General features: G+C 38.0%; 1 protein-coding gene across 7 annotated transcripts in view; it reads right to left on the minus strand.

Annotated features, from left to right (window-relative positions):
- OSBPL3 (oxysterol binding protein like 3) overlaps positions 1 to 18,431 on the minus strand; it is a 94,093-nt gene that overhangs the window by 70,278 nt on the left and 5,384 nt on the right. For 6 of the 7 annotated variants that reach the window (XM_082752536.1, XM_082752541.1, XM_082752539.1 and 3 more), the window contains one exon: positions 4,462 to 4,588. The gene's annotated coding sequence lies outside the window, so the exon portion shown is untranslated. Of the gene's footprint in view, positions 1 to 4,461; positions 4,589 to 16,291; positions 16,398 to 18,431 lie in introns of those variants that run through there. The other variant, XM_082752537.1, reaches the window with a different exon arrangement.

The following is an 18,431-nucleotide window of genomic DNA, read 5'->3' on the forward strand; positions in this document are numbered from 1 at the left end:
GGAACAGGCTCCCCAGGGAAGTGGTCACTGCACCGAGCCTGTCTGAATTTAAGAAGAGATTGGACTGTGAACTTAGGCACATGGTCTGAACTTTTGGGTAGACCCGTGCGGTGTCGAGAGTTGGACTTGATGATCCTTAAGGGTCCCTTCCAACTCAGGATATTCTATGATTCTATGATTCTATGATTCTAAATACATACATGAATACTGTTAACATTTTACAGAATCTTTAAACCAATCTTTATTTCTCCTTGAGAAATACCTACTTTAATAACCTATTTTTTTTTTCTGTTTACTGTGGGAAGCTTCTTCAGACCTAAAGGAAGAATGTGATTTTCATTTCTTACTCAAATACCTACTGCTACAAGAACATGCCTTCTGAATTAAAGTGAGGGTATGACCTTTTCCCAAATGCAGATGGGAGCATTAGGCATTTAAACTAGCACTGGGACAATGAGAAAGGGAGTCACTAGAAGCCAAACCTGTACCTCATTCACTGCAACACATGCCAGGATCAAAGATTCAGTCCCATGTCCCATTACCATACTATGGAAGGAGTCCACCAAGAACAGCAACTCTCCCTCCCATGCAGTTTGTGTACAAAACCTTTGCTGTTGCACAACTGAAATGCAAGGTACCTAGGTCACATATAATGGTTGTTCTTCATAAGTCAAAGAATGAATTTCTTCAAGTTCTTTCCTGAACTGTGACAAATCTTTTGCTTCCTGATGCATTATTATTTTTATTCTTCAACTGGTAGATGAATAAGCAACTTGTCATGAGTTTACAAAAAACAAATATCGGAAAAAGTTAGTGTCTCTCTAAAAATTAAAAAAAAAAAAAAGATATAATCCTGATGGAAGCACATGTTCAAACATATCTCTGAGGCAGAGACAGATACCTATCAGAGAGAGAAGTTTTCATGGCTTCCACAAGCACAGAACTGATTTACATCAAAGGACTGACTTCACTGATGACCTCCAGATAAAAAGGGAATGTCTCTGCTCAGTGATAGTGTGATGAAAACATTTTCAGAGAAAATTGGTGAGAATACGGACTGTCCATATCACTTCCTGGAAAAAAAAGTTGAACCTCACTTCGTAAAACCCTCCCAGTAGTGCCAATAGAAACATAATTTGTTCTTGATCTTAAAACACAAGGGAACCAACCTGATTTCCTTTGGAATGACAAGACAGGCAGCAGTTGCTACTTTTTTCTGCATAAAAACATACAGAATCACTACTTTGAGTAACAGGAGACAAGATTCAGGATTTTTCATATGTTACTTTTGGCTATGCTAATTGACTATTTCAGGCACTTTTGTAGGAACTATTAGAAATATCAGAATTTCATGGCTGAGGCATACTGCATCCCTACTGCAAGAGGCACATTCTGCATCCATGACACCACACAATCACGAAGTTCACAACTTCCTCCTAACGCTTCAAGCCTGACATCAGTCCAACACACGGTTGGCATTTACAAATGGCAACCTGCCCTAAAAGAAACATTTACGCTATTACTAGTTTATCATGCTGTATTAATGAAATTGGACTGTACATTTGATCCACCTGTTCGTAATTTCAAACATCTAATTTCTACTGAACAAATTCTAAAATTTACATTATTCTGGAATCACACTAAATTGGCAGTCCAGTTGTTTCAAACTGCTCCCCCCTTTCATAAGGTATTATCTCTGTTTAAAATCAAAGTAACTATCATTAAAACAAAAACTACAAGCTATGCTGTTTTGAAATAAGGTCATCTTGCTCCTTCATTCTCCCTTGCATAGATGCCATACAGAATGCTCAGATATATAGCTCATTTTAGTCTTAAACAATACAAAGTTAATTTGTTTCAGTAGCAACTCCTGAGACAGAGCAACAAATATATCTTTTCTTCCCTTCTGCACTTTTTCTTTGTTTCTTTCTTTTCCTCCAGAAACTTCTATCTATGCTACTATCAATTGAACAAGTTAATGACAGTATTCATAACTAAATCCACTAGAAGGAATTTGGCATTAATCTGAGACAAATAATTTGAACTTACAGGCGCCAGCTTGTTCACAAAGAGCAGCTAAGGCTGTGCACATTGGTTATTTTTGCATTTAGAAGCACACGCACCCTAAGATTTGACCTCATTTTCTTTCAAAGCAAGCAGCAAATGACATATTTTAGCACGAAATTCACAGTCCTGCATGAGTTTCTCATATAAGACAGTAAAGAGCAGACTGTTGAACTACCGCTGTTAATAACATTTCTGTCAATATTGAACTTACAAAATAAATATTGTGAAAAGTATTTAATTTTACTATGTTAGTGCTCCAAGCGAAAGAAGAATCAAAATCAATGTACACGATATTTGTACTAAAGAACTAAGCTTGGAACTTCAGGTTGGCAAAAGTGAGGAAACCTAAAAAAAAGAGCAATGAATACACAGGAATTGCATGAAGTTTCTCAAAATTTAAAAAGATTGCAAAATGAGGTTCACTTCCTTCACTATATTTTTTTGTGTTCAAGTGAGCAGTAAAGAATCCTTCTAACATCTCAGTAACTTATGGAAACTGCTTCTGTAACAGACAAATTCATTTCAACTTGGTAAAATGAATTTAATTCACTTCAAGGTGAATTCACTTTGAGCATTAAGTATTCTTTTTTTTTTTTCCGCCTTTGAAAGATGGGGCTTTTCAATGAAATTACACCAGGTATTAAATGTTAGACAGTGTATATTAAGAAAGGGGATTACGAAGTATTAATGGATTCCAAGAACCTACCCAAACAGAACCTACCCCATGCTGTACTACGTCAGCATGAAAACTAAAATGTTATTGTTAAGAAAAGTAATAGCTCTTATGGCAGCCTTCTGCCACAGCAGACAAATAATTTCCTTTCTATAATCTTCCAAATTCTGTTAGTTTTTTATCCCTGTAAATCTACCACCCTTCCTTTAGCAACCACCCTTCCTTTAGCAACTATCAAAATTGCCTTTCAGAGAACATTCCTGCACTAGAAGTTAAAGATTAGGATAAGCAAAATGAAGGTTTCCTGCCCTGACTTTGTCACAGTTTTCCTACATGACTCCATAGAAAGCCATTAACATACCTGTTCCTCAGGAACCCCTTCCAAAAATTCAACAGCCACATGCTGCACACTGTGGGCAGGGCTATATTCATTTCTGCCAAGTACACAAAACTTATGGGTTGTTAGACAACCACAAAACATTACTTTGCTACTTAAATAAAAGCATGCCAACATCATCAGCTAACTATTTCATAATAGCGTTTGATAAACTCTCCTATATGCACAGGCAAAAAGATCCTAGAGCAACCTGGCACCTCCCAGAAGGAGCACATAGTAGCAACGTAGCAGTACCTACCAGAACAAATAAACCAGGTAGGAGTATTTTCCACTCCACTCACTCCTTGTTGGCGTCTAGCTTGTAGAAACTGGAAATGCACACGGCTGTTAATGTGATTAACAGCAGCCACATCTAGCAAAGAGTCAGCCCCTGTGCCTGCTACATACTTCAGTTTCCATGAGTCATCTCCAACTTTCCACTGCAACACAAGTCCTCCTGAGCAACATACGGTTAACAATACCTTGCACATGCTCACAACAGAAATTAGGAGAGATTGATCCTAAAAGAATTCACCAAGCAATGTCACCACCCTAAAAGTGAAATTGTTAATCAAAAGTACTCAGTGCCTTCTGAATACATGCTATCAGAAGAAGGTGAAATGCCACAAGTGCTACGCCCAGCAATATGACTTCGAACAGATTTCTTTCCCAATCCTAAATCTCACAATTAGTGAGCACACAGGCAAAAAAAAAAAAAACCACACCAACTAAGAACATGATTTTTTTTGTTTTGTTTAAGTAACACTTGTAACATAATCTCCCCTTGCCAAAGTCACAGCTTTGGCTGTTTCTATGGAGAGCATTTCATAAAAAGGTACAAACCACAAAGAAAATAACTGCACAACAGGTGGAGAGTCTCTTCCTGACCTGGTAAGTTTCCAGTGAAAACCTCAAAGCCTAAGATTAAAGAAAAGCCCAAAAATCACAGAATCACAAAATGGTTAGGGTTGGAAACGGTACTTTTTTTCCATCCTAGTCCTCTCTCAAAAGAGAGGCAGCTTTGAGATATTTTCAAGCAATTGTCCTTGTATCAGCAGAATATAAGGTTACATTGTCACAACCCATGGTTTACCCATCTCATTTCCTTCCTACATCCTTCAATTCTTCTAGACATAGTTAAGTAGAATTTATCATCCAAAAAGGAGATGGAAGCACTGCCTCTACAGCAACGCTACAGTCCTCTCCCCTTTTATATGTATGGGGTGATTCCTCATAGTAAGAAGCTTCTTTCACCATATCCCCCATAAGCTGCAATAGGCTCTGCATCAATTTAACTTCTACTTCCCTACTCAAAGAGGGATCCAAAATATAAGGAGTGACTTACAGTGAATGGGCAATCTCTCAGTGCTGACCATGAAGAATCCAAATCTCCTCTCCCTTTTAGAGCATTGGAAGTCTGAGCAATTCCATCAGGCAAAACCTGGCATGCTCACATGAGTCTGCTGCTGGATCTGAAAACAAACAAAAAATCAGGTGAAAAATAAAACTTATCCTTCCATACCTGGGAAGCATGAGAGAGATACAAAATATGATCTATAAATATCTGGAAATTTTTGTTGCTGTCATTAACTAAAATCTTCCCATAAAATAAAGCATCTATGACTACATCTTCCTCTCCTGAAGGGTATATATGTATATTAGAAGTTCAGGTTAGCAAAATTCTCCTATATAAAAAAGCAACTACATTTTAGGCTACTAACACAATAATACAGTGATACATTTTGTAACAGAAATCTTTCTTGCCCAAAGGATCCAGGATTCTGCACAACAGGTGTAACTCTACTTACAGGGTAGGGAAACCTCTCACACATCTTGAGAAAATAAAAAAGAAGGGAAGAGATACCAGGGGTACACTACTGTCTTTGACAAATTCTTATCATTATTCAGCTGTTGCTTTATAGCAACCAACATGCAGTTTTAACATTTATTCAAACACATTTTTTTCTAAAGACAAACCAACTTTGCAGTTTTAGCAGCCTGTACAATATCTCCGGACAATCAGAATACCACCAATTTGAGCTAAAAAGATTTTTTCACTTATTTCTATATTAGAATATAGAAATTATATATATTGTAGAATTATAGATATTTTCACTTATTTCTATACTTGTAGACTGTATGATTCTATGATTATTAAATTTCAATTTCCATTGAAACAAGCCAGTTCCCATATCTATGATAATCTTCCCAGAACTCTATAATCAGCACAAGGCAAAACAGTATCTGGGTACCACAGATTATATGCTGTTTATAAAAGCTGGCCCATCATTAAGCTTCTCCCAGTGCTCTGAGGCCTTCCTGATCTTTCTTCAGGATCAACATGAAAGAAGAAAATTCATCAAATTATACGTACACTTGATTCAAAACTTATCTGCTATGTAGATTTGAATATATATATATATATATAGTTTTAGCCGTTATAACTTTTTTTCTTTGTCATTATTTCTACGTGCTGTGAATAAACTACCATACAGCTTCTTTTCAGTAGCGCAACTACATTACTTTGCATTTGTTTAATTATTGGCATTATTGCCCTTATTAAGTATTATTCTTAAAATGTTGGCATGTTTTCCAGGGAATAAAAAAAAAAATCCTTTTCCCTGTTTTCTACCTGCTGAGTTTTGAGTAATATTTTTGCCTTCTCTTACCAATTGTCTGTATTTAATAACTCCTAATTTCATGTTTATACTTAATTCCTTGTTTCTTCTATTTGTTACATTCCTGAAAATGCCACCGCCCCCAGCTGGTTTGGGATCTAAACATCTGTGATCTAATTTTAGGATTTGATCTTTTAACATATGAGCTTCTGTATTTTTATACTAATCAAGATGTTAAAGTTGCAAATAAAAAAAATCTTGATGTGTTAACTTTAGATTAAAATAAAATATCAGAGTTCTTTCATTTGTTCTGCCTTTTAAGTTTAGGGACCTAAAATAGGTACTAATGCAACAGCCCATTGACATTTTTAGCCTGTAGGAGCCTGTAGTGGGCAGAGGCAGCTGAAATAATAACATATTTGAATGATGAACCAGCTTTACAATTTTATTAGTCAGACTTTTCCAAATCTATGGCTGGCATTTTTCCCAGTATCTCAAAAATTAAGCTGTTCTACATTTAAAACTTCCAACTAATCACGCATTAAAAACTTCTCGTGGTTAAGGCAACAGAATAACCTTATGATAAGCTTCTAATAATTAATAAATGAATAAATAAATAAACAAGAAAAAAATACAAGCAAATATCTAACTTTGAAAAATAGTGCCTTTAATTCTTTGTGTTGTTTGTATGAAGAAAGTAACAGAGAGAGGGGAAAAAAGTAATCTGATATTGGTTAGTTTGAGAAAGCTACATTATTTATCAAGAATATATTACGTATCACACTCAAATAGAAAGTACCCTATAGGAACATGACACTTTAGTTGCCCCATAGGGCCAATCGGTGTTCTTCCAATCTTTCCATATTTTTGCTATGTAATAAATCCTCCTCCCTCAGAAATAATTTTTTCCTGCAACTTGCTAGTCCTAAAAGAGTAGCTTGTAGGGAGCATGCACCCATGTTCCCTACTGCACCCCAGCCTCTCTGTGCTACAGTGATCTAATAAAATAACAGGCAGAGGGATGCACTGGCAGACCCTGGGACATGACCAGCATAGGCACAGTTCCAGGGTTTTGGTGGTAAGGCTATTCTCACTTTAATAAAAGAACAAAAAAAAAACACAAAACACAACAACAAAACAACAACAAGAACACAGAACAAAGCCCTCATGAGAAATTAAAAGCACAAGCAATTCAGACTTTTTTTTTTTTTTTTTTTTTTTTTTTTTAGGGGAAAAGCAGAATATACCACAAAATAAATCTCTCTGCTCTCAGGAAATACGGATCAGATTCTAAATCTGAAAGACAAAAACAGGAGCTATATAGATAACGGTATGACCAAAGAGCTAAACACAGCTCATGAATGTTTGTCCTTTTCACAACTTACCTATAAAATAGGCCAACAGGTAGAAATCTATTTTTTACAAAAAAAAAAAAAAAAAAAAAAAAAATCTTTCTGAATATTTTGCAAGGCAGGTAAACACACTCCTAAAATAATCTGGGAAATCCTGACCAGATTAACGGCAACACTTGACAGCCTGTTGATTGATCTACAGTTTTCTTTTTTTTTTTTTTTTTGTACTTCTGAAAGAAAATATAAGCTGTATTTGTGCAGACACAATATGTAGAACTTCTCACTGTTGTATTTACAGACATTAGGAAAACTACGGTGTGATACAGTGGAATAGAACAACAAATGGAACAACAAACTTCACTCTCAGTGGGTGACTACGGCTCATGTGAGCATCATAGAGGGCTGCTCACTTAAAGCAGAACAGAGGAAATTAATTATCTGGTACCCAAGGAAAAAAAATAAAAAAGCAATACTTGACCTTTTCACAACTCCACAATTCATTAAGCTGTTTTGCACTGTACCAGTCCTAAAGAAGAGACATATTTCTAAGTGTTTCTGGAAGAGCTGCAACAAGCTAAGAGCTGATCTGGCAACAAGATGTGGATGGGTACAAGTCTGCAGCAGGCAGAACCAGGCCCTTCAGGAGTAACCAGGCAATTCTCTCCCTTCTCCAAGCTCACCATTTGTTTCTGCTGCAACTCCTAGCAAAACCAGTAGCAACACGACCAGAGAGTGGAATGAGATTGGGAAATTAGTCCAGCTCATAACTCAAGCAGGAAAAAAGCCAGACTTTTAGCCGCACTGTTAGCTGAACCAGTTCGCTGTGCGAGTGTTTGTGCCAAAATTTAGGCAATAAAAAGAACAAACCAAGCAGCTGCAGACAGGACCCATAGAGCACAACTACCCCTTTTTTGGAAGCAGTGCAGAATTATGTTGATTTGCACTGAAATTGGAGCCAGGAACAAAGAACCAGTAAGAAAGCAAGCATCTTGCCAGGGTTGTTCTGCAATAGACATGCCTTCTAAAATTCAGTTTGATGCACGCGAGCAAAAGCAGTCAGTAATGCCAAGCCTGACTGAAACCAAACATTAAAATCTTACAGTTTGCATGATGGATAAGCTAGTTACGAATGTCATCATGTAGTGCTAGCTTTAATTGCTCTCAGCTAAATATAACTTTCAGAATCTAATAGCTCCCTGCAGCTTTTCTGTCTTTCAAGAAGAGAAAAAATTTCCAGTTCGAAAAAGCAGATAGGCACACAGTCGCGTATCGCAACTAAGAAACAGGAAGCAAACCTTAACGATGATTAAGTTTTTAAGAGTTTCAAACATCCGTACAGAATGACTGGTTTCAACAGGCTGCTGTTCGCTTTGCTCTTCCACCACTCTGCTTCCATTTACGTACCGTATCTGCTCCTTTTCGGACTCTTCTGTTTCTTTGCTGAATTAGTAGACTGTGCTGAGTCTCCCTTGCCCAATATTTCCAGCCAAAATCTTGCCTTCACCAGCAAGCTTCCCTGGCACCCCCTCGCTTCTTCATGTACTGCCAAGGTGAGCACCCCAAGGGAGGAACAGGAGGGTGAGTCTCCTGCACATGCATGCAGCCTGACCCTTACCTGTATTGCTGCTGTATTGGCATGACACACATGAGGGAGTCCCAAATCTGCTATAGCTGCAGATTGCACCACCCCGATACAGGCATGGAACAAGTTCTCTTCTGCCTTCTTGCACCAAATAAGGATTTTGAAAAATGTAACTGCGAAAGTTTTATGTAGCAGGCTTTACCTTCCCTCTCTGAGCTGATAAAGGCTTTCAGGCTGAAAATTTGGCTGACACCTAGAAATATGTTCTGCAGATTCAGCATTTTTGTTAACCTCCATTTTACGGGTCATTATGCAATTGAAGTTCCCCCCACTGTTCTTCAAATTCAAGAAGCAGGGAGCCACTGCTGCAGTGGCAATCTTTCCCGTGACCGCACACGCCTCCCATCACCTGCTTGCACCCCCTCCTCTTCACCTTTTCTCTCTAGTTTTACCCAAACTCTGCTCTTTTTACTGAGCTGAAGTCTTCTTTAAAAAAAAAAATAAATAAATTTGTTTTTAAGATTTACGGTTGTCTTCATCCCTTGTCTGTGGTGAGTGGAGACAAAAATAGTATTGCTACGTACAGAAAGAAAAAATAAAGTATTCATCAGACCACATGAATTACTGAGTGCAGCATTAGAGCTGAAAAGATGGGCTAGTTAAAACCCCAGCTTCGCCTGCGTTACCGAGCTGTGCACATGTTGTAGGAGCACCGGCTGGAGGGCTGCCAGGAAATACCTACGACACCTAACAAGTCCAAAGCTAGCATCCCACAAGTTTTCCTGCCTACCATTTCTGAGCGGAAGACCAGGCTGGATAAAACAGGCTAAAGGAACCACGCCTGTTTGGTGCTGATTGAGAGAAATTTGAAGGCGAGCCTCCTCCTGAAGAGGAGGCTCTGCACCAGAACATCCCTGCTCTGCTGCCAGCCAAGCTGACACAGAGCAGGAGAAGGGAAGAACAACTCCCTGCTGTCAAGGCAGGTGAGGACAGATTTCTTTCTCCATTTCTAAATTGCAGTGTCACCACTCACTGCCGTTGAAATTTTTCTTTCCGAAGTAATAGACTAAAATGTGGGTAAATAATGTCAAAAATAGGAACGAATGCTCTAGAGGCTTTGTGTAACAGACCTTCTGTCACTCTTACAGAAGGCATTTTTGTTTTAAAACCCTGCCAATCGCAACAGCCTATTTGGTACAGCTCAGTATTTCAGAAAACCAAGCAAACATCATGCACCTGTGGTGGACAAACACACTTTAAATGTTCTATGCTAACTGGTATGACCCAGAAGTTCTCAGCATACGAGGCTGGGGCACCAAGCAACATCCCACCCTCTCCCTGCATTTAAATCCATTGCATAAGGTGCAGAGAGAAGAGAAAAACCACACACTGCCTTTTAAGAAAGGTTGAGGGGCAAAAATGCACAAGAGAAAGAATCGGAAGAACAGGGGACATCAGCCAAAGCAAATGCAGGATTAGTCTGGGAAAGGAAACATGCAACCGTGATAACCTGATGTGACTGTCCAGTAAATCTGGATCTGAAGATTAGCAGGAGAGAAAAGATGCTAGAAAAAGGTGATTTGTTTTCTTGCTACTGGTAATACTGGAGAGATTTTACTCTCCTCTCCAAAATTAGAATGCTTACGTAAGTACAACCCCTTCTTCTTTTCCTCTTAGCCTCACACGCACACAAAAATCCACAAAAAAAAAGCGCACCTTCAGCCTCAGGTCAGGACAGTTGAAGCCTAAATATTTACAGAATTTCCATGGAAAAAAGTAATTAATTAAAAACCAATTATGTTAAAACAACAGGATCCATGAGAATAAATTTCTTCCATCTTCCAGAACCCATAATCTACTCAAAGAACATTTATTCAAAGACTTTTTCCTGTGGGAGGAGGCAACCAGAGAAGGATGTGGCCAACTACATCTCTACACATTCCAGAATTTATTTATTTACCAGATTCTTTTCTTTTCTCTGCATTTGGTGACCTGCAAGATTGCCTCATTCAGCTGTAACAATAGCTGCTGAAAAATGCTGGCAACAGCTCCATAATGCCACATAATGTATGTGGCATTATGAGGAAAGAAATAAATATACATACACACACTTGCTTAAATGTGACTGATAGCATTTTATATATATATACATATATATGCTTTCTCCCATAGATATATTTATATATAATCTGTCTATAGATAGATAATGCACTTCAATGTGACTTTAGGTAGACAGATGGATATATATCTTATTCCATTTAAGTGAATGCTTCCACTGCCAGATCAAGTAATTCACACATGCAAGCCTTTCTCCCTCCTCCCTGTACTTTAGGTGTTCCCCTGCTGATTTGAAGCTTATTTTTCCTGGGTGTTCAAGGTTTCTTAAATTATACTTCGAGAACAGAACAGTGAAGAACAACAACAACAAAAACACATGAGGATTATTTATGTAGAGAGACTTTAAACAGTTGATCCAGCTATGTCTCAAGGGATTTAATAAAGACACAGAATAAATAACAAAGAGAGAGAAAGTTGGGTGAAACACCAGAGTATTCAGAGCTACTTATGGAAAAAGGACTTTCCTGCTGATGGACTCTGTTCATGAGACAAGGACACTGACCCTCTGGGACAGGTGACATACCCAAGAAGGGATTTAGAGATGAGAGTGAGAGTTGTTGCGTGGGTGCCCAGTCTTGACATCTAACTTCACTGTACCTGCAGAGAAAAATGAGGATGTGGCCATGAAAGATTCTTCTCTCTGATTGTTTCATAAAAGCCTAAGTCCTAACGTGGATGTGAGCAGGGGTCAGACAAATAAGTAGCCTGTCCAGTTAAACTTACACAACCACATGAAGCGTTTTGAAGTATCAGTAGATTCATTCAAAATAGTAAGCAAAATAAAAGGATAAAAATGAATAGAAAAAGCCTGTTCTACAAAACTGAGTAACTTGAAGTAGTTATTAAATATAAAGCTAAATATAACAGGGACAACAGAGGTTTGGTGGCTAAAGCACATATGTGCTTTATGTAAAGCCTATGCTATTCAGAGAAGTCAGAAGTAGATGTTGGGGTGGTGCATATCTACACAACTTAAAACTGTGATAGATTAAAATATACAGACACACACACTATATATAAATAAATAAATAAAACACTGCAAAGTAAGAACAGAATCTATTTGGGTCCAAAAATGCACTTAAAGAAGGACTGCCCTGCTCAGAGTGCTGTGAGTCTGCAATACATTCACAAAATCCAGCCTCGGTACAGATTTGATTAGAATGAAAAAATATTACAGGGAAGTGTGCATTACAAGAGATTAACTTCTCCAACAAATGAATAATAAGCAAAAGGATTTAGCTGAAGTCAGGTGGGCTGAGGAATTCAGATTGTCCAAATCAGAAATGCTGAGGTGCTGCCTCATTTAAGGTGCAGAAATGGGTCTGGAAGCGACTCGCAGGGTGTAGCATACGGCAGACAACTCGTGAGATGAAAGAAGCCTAACTAGATAAAAAGCTTCTCCAACCCTCCTGAAAACGCAGGGAAGGAATTGATTAAAGAAGTTTCACCTCATATGCTAAAGGGCAGGAATAAAGTTAAAACATTCTAAAAAATGATTTTAAAAAAATATTTAAAATTAAGTTCTTCAACAACACATTGAAACTAAGCAAAGAAGGAACCTGGCAATGACTATCGCCTAGTACAGAAACAAAGACAGGATGCCTACTACGAAACAGGCCTGGAAATTATGACATGGGATCAGAACTAAAAGCTTTCTCGAGCACAAATTGAGGAAACCATGCAACACTGTTACAGGTCTCTGAAAGAAGAGGCAGAGGAAATTGTACACAGTTGCAAATAAAACTTTCATGCATCCTCAGGTGACCCGGCTACCTCACCCTTACCTTATAGACACATCTAAAAAGAAACAATCTATACATTTTTAGCAGACCAGCATAAACAAACAAACAAACAAACAAAAAAAAAAAAAAAAAAAACAGCTCTCTCCCTTCACACACACATAGTAGGAGGTAAGTTATGATAGGAGAGCAAACAGGACACTTCAGAGTTAGGGAGGGGAGAAAAACAATCAGGCTGGCTACAATGAGTAACATGTAAGATTTCAGATCAAGTCAAAGACTCAAATGAAAATATCAAAAATCAATGCTATAAAATGAACTTAAAACAATTAGAAGTGAGTGAAATATGTAGATTATCATTTGGACCTGACAACTGCATACAAAATACTAGCTGGAAATGATTATATTTAACAGCAGAATTGCAAAGTAACTAAGCAACTGGTCGGAGAAGGTAATTAGAAAATACCAGGCTGGACAGAGATCACCATAAGAGGTTGCCAAGAACTGCCTTGGGGCTGGTTTTATTCACTAGCCCTGCTACCAGTGGCAAAGGAATTGAAGCATCTGCTGAAATTTGCTGCTGACAAAATGCACAGAGGCACCTCTGATGCACCAAGTAACCAAAACACTGGGTGAAGGAACCACACGAACAGAAGCAGTGAGATGAATTGCAGCTCTCAAGTCCCAAAGGCAAGGCCAGCAACCCGAGGAGCAGGGCAAGCACAAGTTTTGCTGTGAGCAGCTGGGAGCAACCAAGGAAGGAAAGGTACCTGCATGTTTGAGATGATTGCAGATTCACTAAATTATTAATCTGATGAACGTTTGAAAACAAAGAGCTATCCTTTGACATGAAGTAAGGCATTTTCTACAGAGATAATATAGAGATGCATTTAAAAGGAAAAAAAAACTTTGTGCAAGGCAGTGTTAGCACTTGATCTGGTCAGGAAGCCAAAAATAGCACGTAAGACATATGAGAGATAAATGTACTCTTCTGCAAGGGAGATGGACAACGAGTATCCTGCTGAAGTGAATATCACAGTGTATGTAGTCAATCACTAGAGTCTCTGCATCTCTTCAAGTAGAGATGAAAGATGATGGGGAAATGGAGAGCGTTCCTATGAGAGCAGAAAGAGGAGTTAACCAGTTTAGCTTAGCAAAACGAAGGTGCAGAGGGAATACAGGTGCCCTTATAAATGGTGAGAGAAAACACTAATTTTAGCTACATGCACAGACTGGCTGTGAATACATTTATCCCAAATCCTGGAATAGCATTTTAGTCAAAGCAACAAAGTTCTGAAATATTCTGTTAATGGGACAACCAGGTCAAAGCTCCAACTATTTTTAAGATGATGCTTTGTCAGTTTACAAAAGGGATTATATAGAAGTATAGACTGCAACAGAAATACCAAAGATGAGTATCCAGGGCTTCTCTTCCAGTCATATGAAGTGTCACTACAGATACTTTGAGTAAGAATACCATTATATACCACTTAAAAATCTACTGCTGATCTAACCTGGTCTGCCAAGTGACCTTGATGTAATATTTTTAGAATTTCCCTTAGTAAAAATGAATTATTTCAGTTTTACTCATGCACCTGTACTCTTTTCTGTATGATTTTCTGTCATTACTTATCATGGGGTGTTTTTTTATTATGGAATATTAAATTCAAAAAGTGTCAGATCAAGGAAATAAAACTTTTTAGAATCTATCTTTAGGCTACCAAGCATATGTAGCTTTTACTATATTAATTCCAAAAATGAGATTTGTTGATTTCTTCTTAATTTGATAAAATTTTCAAAGATTTTGCATGTTCCTATCTTCCTGAAGATGCCTACTGCAGAGGCACCTACTACTCTGGAACCCTGATACATAAAAACAAGCATTTGGGAATCTCAGTGCAGGAATCAGAACAGCTTTCTTCAACTCCCCAAAACAAAGCAACAAGAGTTATTAAAATGAAAATTTTAACTTCATTATGTTGTACATAAACCTTTTCATTTAATTGACTTCTTTAAATTTACACCATCTAAATTAAATGAATACATAGTTCTTTCTTCCTTACTGTACAAGCTATTTGGCTCACATTACAAACAGTGCAAGGCAAAACAGCACATATAAGTTTTACTTTTGGGAAATTGCCCAAATCCTTTCATCCCATTCTTAACAAGTAGTCCAACATACTTCTCACCATACAGACATGCCAATTCTTCATCATATTTCCTTACAATTAGTCCATGCTATCGGAACTATGACAAGAGAAATCTGGCAGACAATTATTTTATTTTATTTTTTTTTTTTAAAAAGGAAGTCTCTCCTACGTTTCAGCTTGTAAACCTTAACAATGCAACCTGTAAACCCAGACAGCTCTAAAATACATTTTCCACATTTCCCCCTAAGACTATTTTAAAATAATCAGAAATTTAATATACACCTTTATCTGTACAGATCCAACAAACAGTAAACCATTAACTCAGTCAGCACTGACATAGTCACAGTGCTAGGTCACTAACACTAACACAGTGTTAGGTCAGAGGTTGGACTTGATAATCTTGTGGTCTCTTCCAACCTAGAAATTCTGTGATTCTGTGATAAGACTCGCTAGAGCTTCTTTTCCATCAGCTGTTTTTTTTTTTTATTATTATTATTAGTAGTAGTAGTAGTAGTAGTAATCAAGTCTACCCAGATTATGACTTCTGATTATTTTCAAGACCCAGAAAGAAACACAGGAAAGTTAAAAAAATTAAAATAAATAAATAAATAAATAAAAAGCAGTTTGGTTAACCAGAATAAGAGGTGAGAATTAAAGATAAGTATATTCACAAATAAAAGGCTTTTTTCCCCCACCTATCATCCCTATATCCCTTACCACACATCTCCCTTCTTCTCAGCTGTAATCATACCAGGCCAGGCAACAAAGATGAATTTGATAGATACAACAGCAAGCAACAACTGATACACAGCCTACACCTCCTTCTCTCTCCTGAGGTAACCCATCACACAGTTGATCAAGTGGCAATGCACTTGGTTTCATTGCTCAACAGTCCTTCAGAATGAAATTCCCGTATGAATTCAAGTTCTGCAAGATGTGAGTGCTGAGACAGGACACACTGAAAAAGGCACTGCACCTTCCTATTATTTGAGAAACAACATTTTAGTTTCAGAACATAAAATTCACTTAACTGCAAGCAAAGGTAATTCTTTGGTGGGACTCTGCACACTAAAATACTGTTTGACAGTTTTGTTTGAGAACATCAGAAGTAAACAATTCTCATTCTACCCCAAACATGGGATGTTTTTATGTTAACCATGCACTCTAGCCATATGAAAGCAAACAATGCAAGCTCGTTGGGCAACAAACATTTGGTACTTCATTATGAACTGTCATTGTGTCAGGAATACCAAGGCTAAAATGGCATCCACAGTTAGGAAGATGTGGATGTTTCCAGGTACTGAGCCATGCCACGAAAGCAAAGATCTCCCCATGCCTCTTCAGTAGGAAGGGGCCACCATCACAGACAAGATCCACAAGTATTTCCCAAAGCAAGAGCACCCAGTCACTTAATGACACTCAGATACAGCCACTGAATTACTGTGGAATCAAGGAAGCCACTTGCTTTAAAGCAAGGATGAAGAAACAGCTAGGAATAAATGGGAAGATGCATCTTCCCTGTTCAGCTTATCACACTCATCAACTAGGACTAAAAACAGATTGTTAAATCTCACCTGATAAAAACAATGACCTTGTGTGCATTCAAAAATACTCACTGGTGTCCCGTTACTTGAAATTTGATCTTTTAAAATGTAATATTATCACCCATAAGGAATCTTCAGTACACCAGCAATTCCACAAATATGACATGCCAGAAGAAAGTGACCTTGAATACTTAAGTGTCCCTACAATAAAAGAGGGGAAAAAAAATTTACTAGTCACTCTTGTCAAATAGTCCACGTTGTGAAAGCCTAGCAATATATTTTTTTTAAAAGTCTCATTTGCCTGAGTGACATCCTGGCGACGGCTCTGCTGTTAATTTGCAAGTAGAAACGTTGATCCTGCTGAACTTCAAAGGATATGATACTGTGTAGTATAATGCAGGGAAAAATAAGAAGTTTGTGTGTGGAAAGAAGCCTGTGATTCAGCTATTCTGTGGAAAATTCTAATATCTCTGAATCTGACACGAAGTTCCATATTTATTCAGTGAATTAAGTGAAAAAAAAAAAAAGCACATCATTTTAGCAGCGTATGTTTATTCTTATTCCAAGAAATAGGATGTTAAAAGCTTGCTTCAACTGTATGTACTGGACATCAGCTAAAAGGCAAGAACTTTATTTATAACAGTTTCTTACTTCATTAAGTTCCCCTTTCTCAGCAATTCGCAACACTCTAAGCACTGGGAGATATTCAGTAAGTGAGCTTCAGTTTTATAAGGTTCAAAATGTTAGTATAATATTGAGTGCTGCTGGTTTTATCGCCTTACAGACAAGGTACATAGATTTGAAGAACAATAAGAAATCTGAAAATGAATTGAGAGATATCATGACCACCACAGGAAAAAATGAATGTTGGGTTTTGTACTGGCTTAGCTTACTTTTTGGCTTACTGGTTTTGGTGGTGCTTATCTGGGGGTGAGTTGTGGGGGTTAACTCACAACAGTCAGCATAAATTATCAGTACCGTTCAGTTAAGGAAGACAAGAAGCAATTGTAATACTTTGTCCCAATTTTTCACTCAACATGCAAATTTTGCATTTCATTTCCCTTTAGAGCCCTCAACCTGGAAGCTTAACAATAGCACTGCAAAACAGCCCCGTCATGCAGCCCAAGAATCTAAACCCAGCTGTGTGCCCTCAGAATATTTGTTGATGCTACTAAGGGTACACCAATTGAATTCACTTCCCAAAAGCCTGTAACTTTCTTGCCAGGACATAACAAAACCGTGTAGACCTATAGCAAAATTCTCGTCCTTCTTCTATTGGGCCTTAGTCAAAAAAATTCTCAGGAAGTATCAACTTTTCTTTTTCCCAACATGGCTGTTGCTAGAGTTCAGTGACAAAAGTAGATTTAACCTAGATTCTCCCGTCTTCATATGCAAATTCCTTGTTATCTGGCCATAGTATCAGCAAACCCCATTAGTTCTAGTTCTATTTCTGGAAATCATCTTCTGTCAGATACACCAGCAATCCTCCAGAAATAGTCTATTCCAACAATGTTTGCCCCCCTGCTGTATGAAAAGTTACATGTAATCCAGCCACAAAGATGTGCAGTGATCCGATCCACTCTTGACCCATGCAAGACTGGAAAAGAATGCTAGGTCTGCAAGTGACTTTTCCCCCCAAACTCTAAATCTAACAGAGTTTGCAGTGCAGAGTTGCACTAAGCTAAACCCCAAAACACACTACTAGTTACCACAGAATGGCTGAGGTGGGAAGGGGCCTCTGGCTGTCCAACTGACCTGCTCAAGCAGGGCCACCTACAGCTGGTCACCCAGAACCATGTCCAGAGAGCTCTTAAATATGTCCAAGAATGAAGTGTCCACAATCTCTCTGGGCTGTGTTCAGTAACCCACACAGTAGAAAAAAAATAAAATCCACATGTTCAGATGGAACCTCCTATGCTCCTTTGCTTTGTGCCCATTGTCTCTTGTTAAGATGTAGGACGGGACAAAACCATTACCAGAATGCTATCTTTTAAGGATACTAAAGATAACTTCTCTGAGTGATTCCACAAACCCTGTTTGACAGTAACAGCAAGTAGGATGCTGTTCTGAGAAGCTTAATCACAGCACCAGGGTAGGCTGCACAGGCTTATTGATCACTCTTACTCACCAGCAAAAAAGTTAAGGAGAAATCTTATCTTTAGGTATAGTCTCAGTAACGCCCCCTAGTTGTTAATCTTTGTTTCTTCATTTC

This window comes from Aythya marila (assembly GCF_965140915.1).
Source record: "Aythya marila genome assembly, chromosome: 2".
In the NCBI taxonomy this organism is placed as follows: Eukaryota; Metazoa; Chordata; class Aves; order Anseriformes; family Anatidae; genus Aythya; species Aythya marila.